At 32.7% G+C, this 12,031-nt stretch overlaps 1 long non-coding RNA gene across 1 annotated transcript; it reads right to left on the reverse strand.

Moving 5' to 3' along the window:
* Positions 1 to 5,249: 5,249 nt before the first annotated feature.
* Positions 5,250 to 6,594, reverse strand: LOC111515721 (uncharacterized). Its single transcript, XR_002723580.2, has 2 exons — positions 6,357 to 6,594; positions 5,250 to 6,168 (listed from the first exon to the last, which is right to left on the reverse strand). It is a non-coding gene; the product is annotated as an uncharacterized lncRNA (long non-coding RNA).
* Between the last annotated feature and the right edge of the window lie 5,437 nt (positions 6,595 to 12,031).

The raw sequence follows: 12,031 nt of genomic DNA on the forward strand, positions 1-12,031 counted from the left end.
GGGAATAATCAAAAAGTACTTATCTATTTATTTTTTGATTTCATGGAATTATTTTCCAGCATCTTGATTGCATTAACCTTTCTAGATTTCATATCATTTCTAGAAACATGTGGATTCGTTTTCTGGTGGCATTTCAGGTTAGCTTCCCAAATTTCCGCTACCGCAGTTGTCGGTTGATTGGTCAAACCACCAACACTGACATAAAAAACTTGGCAAGTTGACTTGGGTGTCACACCAATAGGTGGTTCCACTTATGTTTCGCTTGCGTTTACGCAGCTATTTTTATCAAGTACTTTCTTGGTTTTGTCTCATTTTGTCTTCAATCGAGGACCGCCTGCCCGGTACTGACGATGCCCAATAGGCTGAAACAGCTGTATACCGGTGGCTTTTTAATTGAAATCAATATGGGAATGATCAAAGAGTATGATTTGAAAGGGTTATATTTTTAGGATTGATTAATTTTTTGGGAAAGAAAGTTTTTGGCTTTCTACTACTCCATCTGATACAAAAAAAATGGATGAGAGAATCTTCCAAAGAAAGGAAGGATTAATCAATTTGAAAATAAGTAACTCTATACATGGATGTGTAGATCATGCAAAGAAGTAACTTTCAGACACAAACTGAAAGAAAGTTCTCCTGAAACAGCTACTTTCATATAAACATTGAATTACACGAAAGAAAAAATTATTTCGAAACAAATACTTCTATATGAACACTGAATTATACAGAAGATACTTTTCTCTATTCAGTTTGTATATCGAATTCGTGGAGGAATAAGAATCAGATATCATTCACATGAGTTCTACTTTGAATGAATGGTAATAAATTGTACTCACATGGAACACTGACACCCTAACTGGTAAACACGTGTTTCGCCTTAAGACACTTGCCCTAAGGCTCTTCAGTACCAAACTGGATAACATTCAAAATCGTAATTCATGAATGAAGTGTGTGTATTTTCTATAATGTATATATGTGTGTGTGTGTGTATATATATATATATATATATATATATATATATATATATATATATAGTGGATAATCTTAGCGACTGACTGGAGAAATGTATGGTAAAATGGATTAACAGGATCTCTCAGTCAAAAAATCAAACTCTGCTTTACTTTGCCAAGCTTTCGCTTCTAATGGGAAGCTTCTTCAGGGCAGTAAAAATGAGTGAAAAACAATAAATTGAAGATATAAATTGACGTAAAAGTTTATGTTTCAGAGAAAAAGTACAAAAACTTATTTTATTTAAACATTTAAAACATTTGAAATTTTGAAATTATTTCACTGGCTATGCATGGCACTTCAAAGTAAAGTGCTGTTCAAAGTAAGTGCCATGCACGACAGTGTTTGTCAAATTCAACTTTTTTTTGAAAAAGTGCATTTCTAGATCGAATTCAACAAAAAGTTACTTGACACATGTTCCCTTTATTTTAAAAAAGAAGTTCGGTTAATGGTCATCAATTCATGTATACATAACAAACTCATCATGGAGTTTAACTTTTCTGATAAATTTTCACTTATACGGACATTTTTAGAGAGAAATTAAAAATGACTTATAAAAATTTTGACATGACTGGTGCAAAGTTTCAATCACTTGGCTATTTTCTTAAACAAACGTCAGTACCTTCAATTTTGAAAAAGCAGACACAACTCAAAAACTGAAATAACTATTAATAAATTACTGAAGTTGAAATTACATTAAAATTTCAATATTCAGTATTTACAGATTATTTATAAACACTAACTAGGGCGGTAAGGATGCTTAATCACGTTGAATAAAATTATTAAGTAGGTCTTGACAAACAAAATGCAGGCTATGGTAGTGTCAATTTGTTTTTTTAACAGTTATTGTTGAAATAATGTTGTCTCTTCAGGAAAGAATAGAAATAATTTTAATATCTGGTGAGAATACACCATACCGGCAAGTAGCTAACATTTTTAATGAACGGCATCCAGGAAAAAATGTTCAACATACTACTGTGTCAAGGATAATGTCGAAATTCAGAGAAACAGGATCCTTAGCAAATCAATTTAAGAAAAAGCACACTCCAAGTAAATATGATGAAGACCAACTTAACATTTGTTTAAAAAGTTATTGAATACGGGCAAACAAGCATAACCGATATTATAAAAAATACCGATTACAAGAGAGAAAGTGTTAGAAAATTTTTATTAAAGAATAAATTTTGGCCTTACAAGCCAAAATTTATTAACACATTAAAAGAACGAGATTTTGATGTCCGTTTGGGGTTTTCATTCTGGTTTCAAGGAGAGAGAGAGAAGAAAATGTAAAGTTTCCGTATAAAATTTTATGGACAGATGAGGCAACGCCTCATGTTTGACCAAATAATTGGGCCATTTTTCTTTAGGGAAAATTTGACATCCGTCGGTTATCTCAATCTTTTAAATAATGAGGTTAGTGCCTTTAAATATTAAATACGACCTATGGTATCACCTTGATGGCGCACCAATACATCACACGGTTGCTGTAAAACAGTCCCTTCAGTTAAACGTCATTGAAACGTGTCACCTTCAAAGTGCGCACCATTTGGTGCGCACTTTGAAGGTGACACTATATATATATATATATATATATATATATATATATATATATATGGTCTCCAGGAAGCCATCAATATGGCTTCCTGGAGACCTTTTGAAACAAATGATAACATTACGTGTGAGGAATCTGTGTCAATCGACAGGGATCCGGAATTTGAAAATAAGGAATTACATGTTCAAGTTCAGCGAGTAATTTTGAATATATACCTACCGGTCAATTCTATTACAAACACCTTACAATTTTTAAATTGTTCATGCGAATTGAGCTCTTCTGCTTATTTTGTTGGCTCAATATGTTGAAGCATTCAGGGGTATATTAATTTATAACATTCCCCATAACATTTGATATTACTCATTTGCAAATTACACAATTCTGTAAACTATCATTCAACTTTTCTTTCTAGGAATATGTGGCGTGAAAAGAGGTCTCACCATACATTTAGCTATTAAATGAATTGCACGTTAGAAAATCACATCTAGATGATCTTTATCGCGTAAAATTTCAACATTGAGAACAATGAAAGAAAGAGGTTTGGTCACTTGGGATAATTTCACTATGTTCGGATGGTTTAACATTTTCATTATTCTGGCTTCTCTAATATACAGTGTCATCCCCAAAGTATGCATCATATGGGAAACTTATTTATTAAGGATTTTTCGACTAAATTATATTCTTGATTAAAGTTTTGTGCATTCCCTAAAACTAAACATGCACCAACAAAATACCGTGAAACACACGTAATCTACGAGGAGCCTTCAAATATTTGATTTTGAGACAGAAGTAAAGTACTCTTATTTTGAAAAAATTCGGGAAATGTTATTCAAAAATGTTGTTTAGCATTGAAAATACATCTAGATTTGAAGTCATGGCCATCTAAGTAGAGTTTTATTTTCTTACACATTTTTTTATGGTGACTACGAAAAACAAATTTGGCTAAAACGATAAATAACTATAACTTTGCACCAAATTTTTTGATGCAAAGTTATTTTTATTTTTGTTAACACCGAAAATTACTCAAAATTATACAGTATTGTAACAAGTACTTAATATTCAATAATATCGCATCACAAAACAATGAAATAAAATAGGTATTTCGGAACAAACTCATTGATTTTTTGAGATTTTCTGGTCCAAAATAATTCTCCAAAATAATCTCCAGAAAATCAATGAGTTTGATCCAAAATACCTATTTTATTTTGATGTTTTGGGATTTGATATTATTGAATATTAAGTTTTTGTTACAATACTGTATAAGTTTGAGTAATTTTTGGTGTTAACAAAAAATAAAGACAACTTTGCACCAAAAACTTTGAAAATTATTTTACTCTTCAAAAAAAATTGACCGTGTTTAACATAAATTTGTGTAATTTGTAATATTGCAGGCTTTTAAAATAAACTGTTGTATACAGGATGCTGTCTATTCATCGTTTTAGCATTTTTTTTCGTAGTCCCCATTTAAAAAATGGGTGAAAAAAATAAAAGTTCCCTTAGATGGCCATGACTTCAAATCTAGATGCATTTTTCAATGCTGAACAACTTTTAAAAATAATATTTACCTAGATTTTTCAATTTAAGAGTACTTTACCTTTGCCTCAAAATCAAATATTTGAAGGCTGTGTGTTCGTGGAGTTAGGTGAGGTAGTAAGTGGTTTTGCAAACCGATTTTTGAAAACTTTCTCTAGAGATCAATTACCCTAACACCAAACTGATATTTTTGCACTCAACGCGCGTTTCGCTAACAAGGTTAGTATCTTCAGGAGAAGCAAATTGATACTGAATCTAAAGACAAGGGTTAGCTTTTTATATACTTGAAGTTTTTTGGTCCGATGTGGACTTTGTTGAATGATGATTATCCTAATTGATTTTTCTGTAATTAACTAGTGGAACCACTACATGCAAATTAATTTGTCAACAATAGATTAAAAAGCGGACAAATTAATTTGCAGGTAGTGGTTCCACTAGTTAATTACCGAAAAATCAATTAGGATATTCATTATTTAACAAACAAAGTCCACATCGAACCAAAAAACTTTAGGTATATAAACAGCTAACCCTTGTCTTCAGATTCAGTATCAATTTGCTTCTCCTGAAGATACTAACCTTGTTAGCGAAACGCGCGTCGAGTGCAAAAATATCAGTTTGGTGTTAGGGTAATTGATCTCTAGAGAAAGTTTTCAAAAATCGGTTTGCAAAACCACTTACTACCTCACCTAACTCCACGAACACATGGCACTGATAAAGAAATATTGTGAAACGAACAAAAAATTAGTATTCAGCCAGTCCAGCTAGCCGAGCCTTTATTCCGCAACTACATTTGATAGCACTTTTACTAACTATCTGGGCGACTAGGGGCCACAGGCAAGAAATGTTCATGACTGTACTTTATTTTCATTGCCGTTCCAATTGGGAATCGATAGACTATACTTGATGAAAATTCATGATGTATTTTAGTAACACTTCACAAATCTGCAACACGACTTTTACCACTGAGAAAGCAATGGTATAGTGGAACACGTGTTGCGGTTTTGCAAACTGTTCAGTGAAAATCTCACCTGATTATGAAAAACTTTTGTCTCTTGTATATACATTGAATTATTTTTATGTAATTCACTCCGACTTCAATTTTTCACAATATTCACACATACCTGTAATGGGGAGAGGGTTTGAGTAATAAGACAAATTGGTACTATTCAGTTTTATTAAATTTCATGGTATTTTGGTTCATTACTGGTGATAGATACTGTTCAATGATGACTCATTGACAATTTTCAATTTCTTTATTTTCATATTCTCGGTTCATCCAGCTTGCCCTTTTGGTGGGATGCAGAACCAAAAGCTTCTTCAGGAGACTTACACAGTCTGGCATCATACAAGAAGGGATCTGCTATTCGCCATAAACCACCTACTCCCTAAGTTTTCGAAATGTCGAACTTTCAAAGGGACAAGTGTTCGACACCAACTTGTATGATATGACACCTAATGACTATACAAATACTTCAGGTCCATCATATTTTATGCCCAGAAATGTAGAGTATGTAGAATATGTAGAATATTGTTGAGTAGAGCTCCACAAAATGTCTCCAATTTTTTTCCAGGAGTAAATTCGTTTAATAATCCAGAATCCGCAATTTCAATGTTCATTTTACCATCCAGCAATATGTTTTTAGTCTTCAAATCTCTATAAACGATCCTTTTTTGGTGACTGTACACCAGAGACAGTTTGCTTACATTTCGCCCTCATATAATTTTCTTACATGCTATCCTGGCCTGCCCGATAATCACACATATTACCTCCTGATGCATAATTCCACGACCAGGTAAAAAGTTTTTCGTTTCGATCACTTGAAATAATTTCACTATCATTGGATGGTCTAACTTTTTCATTATTCTTGCTTCTCTATATAATTTCTGTAGAGAATCAGGCGTAAGTTTAGTTTTGTTGGCATGAACTCACCTCACTGGTGAGCAACTCGACCTTTGCAAATTTTCCCTTTCCGATGGTATTCAGTAATTTTTATTTACCAACTGTCGACTTCTTTGCCTGCCTCAGAATGGTCCCTGTAGATTTTTTTATGTCCACCATAGTTGTTTTTATTACTCTGTAGAAAGAAAAAAATATATAGAAAAAATGTAATTGTCGATTCCAAACAATGTTCATGATTGGTTGTTCATTGGCGTACTGTGAAGGAAATACAATGAATTTTGATGAATAATACATATTTTACTTTTTTCGACCAATTTCCGGTACTGTTTTTTGACAAAATAGTAGTTCGTTGGAAATACTCACAAGTGGAAATGGAAGTAATCACTTATCTCATTCAGAAGACAGTTCATGAAAGAGCAGAGATATCCGTACAGATTTAATTAGAACAGAGCGATGCGAAATGGTCTCAAATGAAAAGCGGATTTCTCATTTAGGAGGCAAAGTCCGTTTCAGAGTTATTTTGATTTAATTCATATTATGATAGATGGAATATGTTCTGTAGGAGTTTCGTAATTAAACTTCCTAAGGAGATATGATAAAATGAGGCTGATTTCGAAATGATGAGCAAATATTATATGATAATAATTTATAGTTCAGGCATTGAGTCTGCTTCGTTTTTCTATGATAAATTGAGTTTCAACTACATCTCTTTCTTCCATTACTCTCAAATTTCACGTCAAATAGACCTTCTAACGTGCAATTCATTACACAACTGGAGGTATGGTCAGACGACCTCTAGGAATAAAAGTTGAAAGATGACATACAGAATTATGCATTTTGCCAATGAGCAATATGAGACAAAAAATGTTTCAATGAATCAGAAATATTAGATAATCGTTGTTCAATGTATGCAAATATCTTTCTCCTATTAATTTCACAGTTCTAGGTAAGAGTATATCGGTGGTCGTTCCAACTGAATGAAATTAATTTCAGCTTTTCATACATAGAAAGTTACTTGCGACGAATTTTCAAATGAAAGACATTGCACAGATGTCTGATGGTTTTTCAGCTTTCTGTCACACGAACCTACAAAATCATAGGTACGTGTGGCGGAAAAATTAAGTATGATCGGTCAAAAAGTTGGAGGAATAAAGTTGCTTTTTCTTTATTCCATATTTCAATTCTGCTTGAAATTCTAAACAAAATTGATGTAGTACATCATTTCCTAAATTCAACCATTTCGAGATATCAAATTTTGAAAATAACTTTGTAATAAATTATCCAAAAATGTTTTAGTCCATTAAGTTCTAGGTCCAGCAAGTTTCATATTGAAAGTTTCCAGCTCCATAACAACACCGCGTCATTCTTTGTCTAAAAGTGATGATCTTGACAACACATGTCAAAAATACATTTAGTGTAAATAATTTTCGCGCAAAAATGGTATATTTAACTGATACTGAGCGTATTGAAGTTTGAATTATCATAGAATACGGTGAAGTTGTGACCAAGTTGTGGATATTTTTAATGGATTGCATCCCAATCAGGAACCCATTTCTTCCAGTTTTCATGAAACTGGAAGTGTCAAAGATCGACCAAAAAGTGGAAGATCAGTAAGCGTTACAAATGAAGAAATTTCTGTAAATGTCATCTTAGATATGGTGGAAAATCCAATAAGTTCGGCAACACAGAGGGCTTTGAATCATAACATGAGTCGATATTTCATTCAAAAAATTTGTAAACTGCAAAAATTCCATCCATATATAATTCATATGGTACAAGAATTTAATGAAGAAGATTTTGATCGTAGAATCGAGTTCTGTGAAGTTATTATGGATAATGAAGAGAAGAGAAATGAAACTTTCTATGTTTTTTACCACTTTTATTTGTAACTAACGTTACTGCAGTTTCGTCCTATACGGACATTTTCAAACTTATACTTATTGTATATATATTACACTCATTTTGTAAGTTTGAAAATGCCCGTATAGGACGAAACTGCAGTAACGTTAGTTACAAATAAAAGTGGTAAAAAACATAGAAAGTTTCATTTCTCTTTTCTTCATTATGATTTCCTACCACGTAGGCTATATTCATCAATTTATTATATATAAATTAAATGAAAATGTCAACTTTGTCAACCACATATTGTTTTTTGACGAATCTACATTTTCTTTAAACGGGCACGTAAATTGAAACAACTATAGGTATTGATCAATATCCACATTGGATACACGTAATAGGACCATATTTTATAAAAGGAAATTTCACCTCTGAACGATATTTATTACTTTAACAATAGCATATTACTCCAGAATTTTGACGATTATTCCCGAAAAATAACAATCCCAATTCGCCGACAGAACAAATATGGTTTCAAGAAGATGGACCTCTCCACATTTTAGATGTGTAGTACGGGCATATATAGATAAAACATTTCCTGATAAATGGATTGGACGCAGGAGAGCAATTGAATGGCCAGCTTGGTCTTCCGACGTGACCCCACTTGACTTTTTTCCATGGGGTCACATAAAAAATTTTGTCTACAAAAATAGGCCGCCTAATATCGAAGAATTGCAAGAAAGAATAAGGCATGACATTTTTCACATTCCTCCTCACATGATTTTTGATTCACTACTTTGTTCAAAACTTTATTCAGCGAGTTCATTACTGTCAGGAGGCAAATGTTAAACACTTTGAACACTTCACTGAATGGAATTCCAAAGATAATATTTGTTGTTTATTAAAACTTGTTGTCTCTTTTTTTCTCCTGGCATAACTATTGTTTTCATAAAATTTTAAATATCCTGGACATTCATTGAAAAATACATTTAAGCGTTTCATGCATTTTGATCAACCCTCAACAATTATGTATTTTTTTTATTTTCGATATCTCGAAAACGGTTGAGTTTGGGAAATGATTTGCTACGTTATATCAATTTTGTTCAGAATTTTGAGCAAAATTTAAATATAGAATAATATATAGGGTGTTCTATTGAAGAAAAAGCAACTTAATTTCTTTAAGACTTTTTGACTGATCCTGTGTAGGTCTCTGAAAATATGAGCCCTCAATATTTATATTAAGGTTGTCCGCATCACACTTTTCGCTTTTCCATAAAAATACCACAAGAAAATAGTTTCTTTCATCTTCTGATTTTCATGAAAAATCCACGATAAATTGTACTGTACTGTTCATCAAATATTTTTGTAGCGAATTGAACGATCTACAAAAAGGTCTGATGTCATTTTTCGATGAATCAACTCAGTCAAAAGTTGATGGAGGTCAAACTTGAATTCATTCCCAATTTAGCCGTTTTCTTTATAATAGTCTTAAATTTTGAAAGTTAAAAGTTTTAAAACGAACTGAAAATTAATTTCTAAGTTCTCAGAGTTAAAAAATAATACTGTTATATTTTGCCTACAAATATTGCTGGAATTTCATTCAAAAAAATATTCTCATATAATTTTCGCTCGAAAAAAACTGAAATTTTATACCTACATAGCTTGAAGAGTTATTCGTGTTTCTAAGTTTTTATGATCAATACTGACAGATAAGTGGTTTTATAACAAATTGCAGTTGTTCCTCATCTTTATTGAGGTAATTGTATTCCTCAATCAAAGCGACCCCTTGTTTAGTTTCATCATTGATGTTTTTTAATGCATTGAAATGTTCTTCTATACATTCCTTATGTGAATTATTTTTGCACCATATTAAAACACCATCCTTCAAAAAATCGCATGGCAAATCGAATTTTCTGAACAGCTTTAGAGAATTTCCGGAGACAAAGTCACTCAAATCTTTTTGCAATAAAGTTTCTAGATATTGTTCAGTAATTTCATACCGCTGACGCATTGGTGTAGAACAGGGGTCGACAAGTAGTTTTAGGTGGGATCCGGACACTGTGAGAAAATTTTGACGAAGTCCAAAAAAAAACAACTGATAAAAATTGAGTGCTACTTATGTATTATTTTGGTTTCAAATCAAATTCTAAATTATAAAACACAAGACCTAAAATTAATGTGATAAATTACACCGACGGTCTTGAGCCAGTTTTTAATAGTTTGGTGTTCAAGAGCAAACAGCAAATTAGAAAACAAACAACAGCAAATTAGAAGTGTGTCTTCTAGGTGGGCGTTCGTTAATATCGGATGATATTTATTTTTAATATTTTTCTGGGACATGTTTCGCCCGAAACACATCTTCTTGCAAATCAATTATCTCTATTTGAAGTGATGCCTTTGACAGATTGAGCAACTTGGTGCCACATCTGTCTATTCTGCTGCTACATCAACTTCAAAAGGCGATTTAAGAAATGGATAGCTTGTCCATCTCTGCAAAGTCTTGGAATTTGTAGCAAATTCGTTTCTGAGATCGGCCAGAAATTTTATAAACACTGCAATTTCTTCTTCAGAGTTCTTTTTATATTTAAGAATTGTCGGAAAATGAGTAAATTCTTGTCTTGCAATATCTTTCTTAAAGATATCCAGCTTACGACTAAAAGCAGACACGCTTTGTATCAGATCACATATTAATTTTCCATTTCCTTGTAATTCTGTGTTGAGCGTATTTAAATATTTCAAAATATCTTTTAGAAAAGCCACGACCAGCATATTATGCTTGTTTGTTATGAACTCAAAGTGCTTTCTGACTCTCTCCATATCTAAGTTTTGAAAGAAGGAAGTTACTTTCTTCTTTTATTAGCCAGAAACGTTCAATAACTTGACCTTTGCTTAGCCAACGAACATTGTTGTGTTGCAGTAAGTCAGAATACGCTGAATCACATTCAGAAAGTAACTCCTTGAAATGTCGGTGCAGAATGAGACCTCATAAAAAAAGCTTTCCACAAAGGGCTGCCTGGTGAATTGTGCACTGATACGGTATTATACTCGAGTTTGTATCCCTGATTCTCTTTACTATAGTAAAACCAATAATGATTGAGAGTAAAGCGCGTTGTCATATCTAAATTTTACGTTACCAGTTTATAGCAGAATCAAAATATAGTAAGCAGTAGAGTTGTAGGTTGTGGCAAATTATAGATAATACAGAATACTAGTACGATTAAAAGGTATTATTTATGACAAAAATCAGTAATGAGCTTGTAATGAGTAATACTTATACATTTCCTGATTACTGATCAGTTAAAATTCATTATTTTCTGTATAGTGTTAGATATTTATTACAACTAGTGGCAACGCTGTACGCAACGATATTTCTGTCTTTGTCACTTTACCGTAACTTCCATCTCATCGTTGCAGTCCTCACTAATGTACTTGCAGCCATGAGCGTATCATTGGTTTGTGAATTATACAGCGTGAATTGTACGTTTTGCAGTTAAGTTAGTCAGCAATCGACGTGTTGTGATAACAATTGGTGAAAATAATAGTGCTAATAAGTGTTTAAGCGTTACATAATTATATTTCTACACCGTTCTCAAACTACTCAAAAAATGGGAGACATGGTCGGGCCTTCCACGTCAAAAAAGGTAAAACGGTCGGAGTCTCGGTCAGTAAGAGAAAAACAAATTGTACTGCGAGTATTTCACTGTCTTGAAAGAGATCATCAGCCACCAAAAGATGACTTTGTGCATATGTGCTGTAATTGTACGTGTGTACCTCCGAATAACCAACCGGGCATTTCTACATCATTAAGTTCCACAATTACAAAAGATAAATTAGTTGATATGTGCTCTGATTATACCGGTGTACCAAAATAATCGGTTTACAAAATACTAAGAGAAGCAGAAATTCATGGGGACGTACAAACGCCAAAAACTAGTAGCGGACGAAAAAAAATCACAGTTGATGAAGAAGCCAAAACCAGTATACGCAGAACTATTCACAGTTTCTTTTTCAGAAATGAGCTGCCCACACTACAAACAGTTCTGAAGGCACTTAGCGATCATGAATTGGTCCCAAAAATGGGTAAAGAAACTTTTAGGAAACTTGTACACGAAATGAAATTTACGTACGGAAAAGTTGACAGGAAACGCATTCTCATTGAACGTCAAGAAATAATAGCATGGAGAAGAAACTATCTAAGA

The sequence above is a fragment of the Leptinotarsa decemlineata genome, unplaced genomic scaffold (genome assembly GCF_025532065.1).
Source record: "Leptinotarsa decemlineata unplaced genomic scaffold, Ldec_3_MD MMD2_P_RNA_scaffold_6, whole genome shotgun sequence".
Classification (NCBI taxonomy): Eukaryota; Metazoa; Arthropoda; class Insecta; order Coleoptera; family Chrysomelidae; genus Leptinotarsa; species Leptinotarsa decemlineata.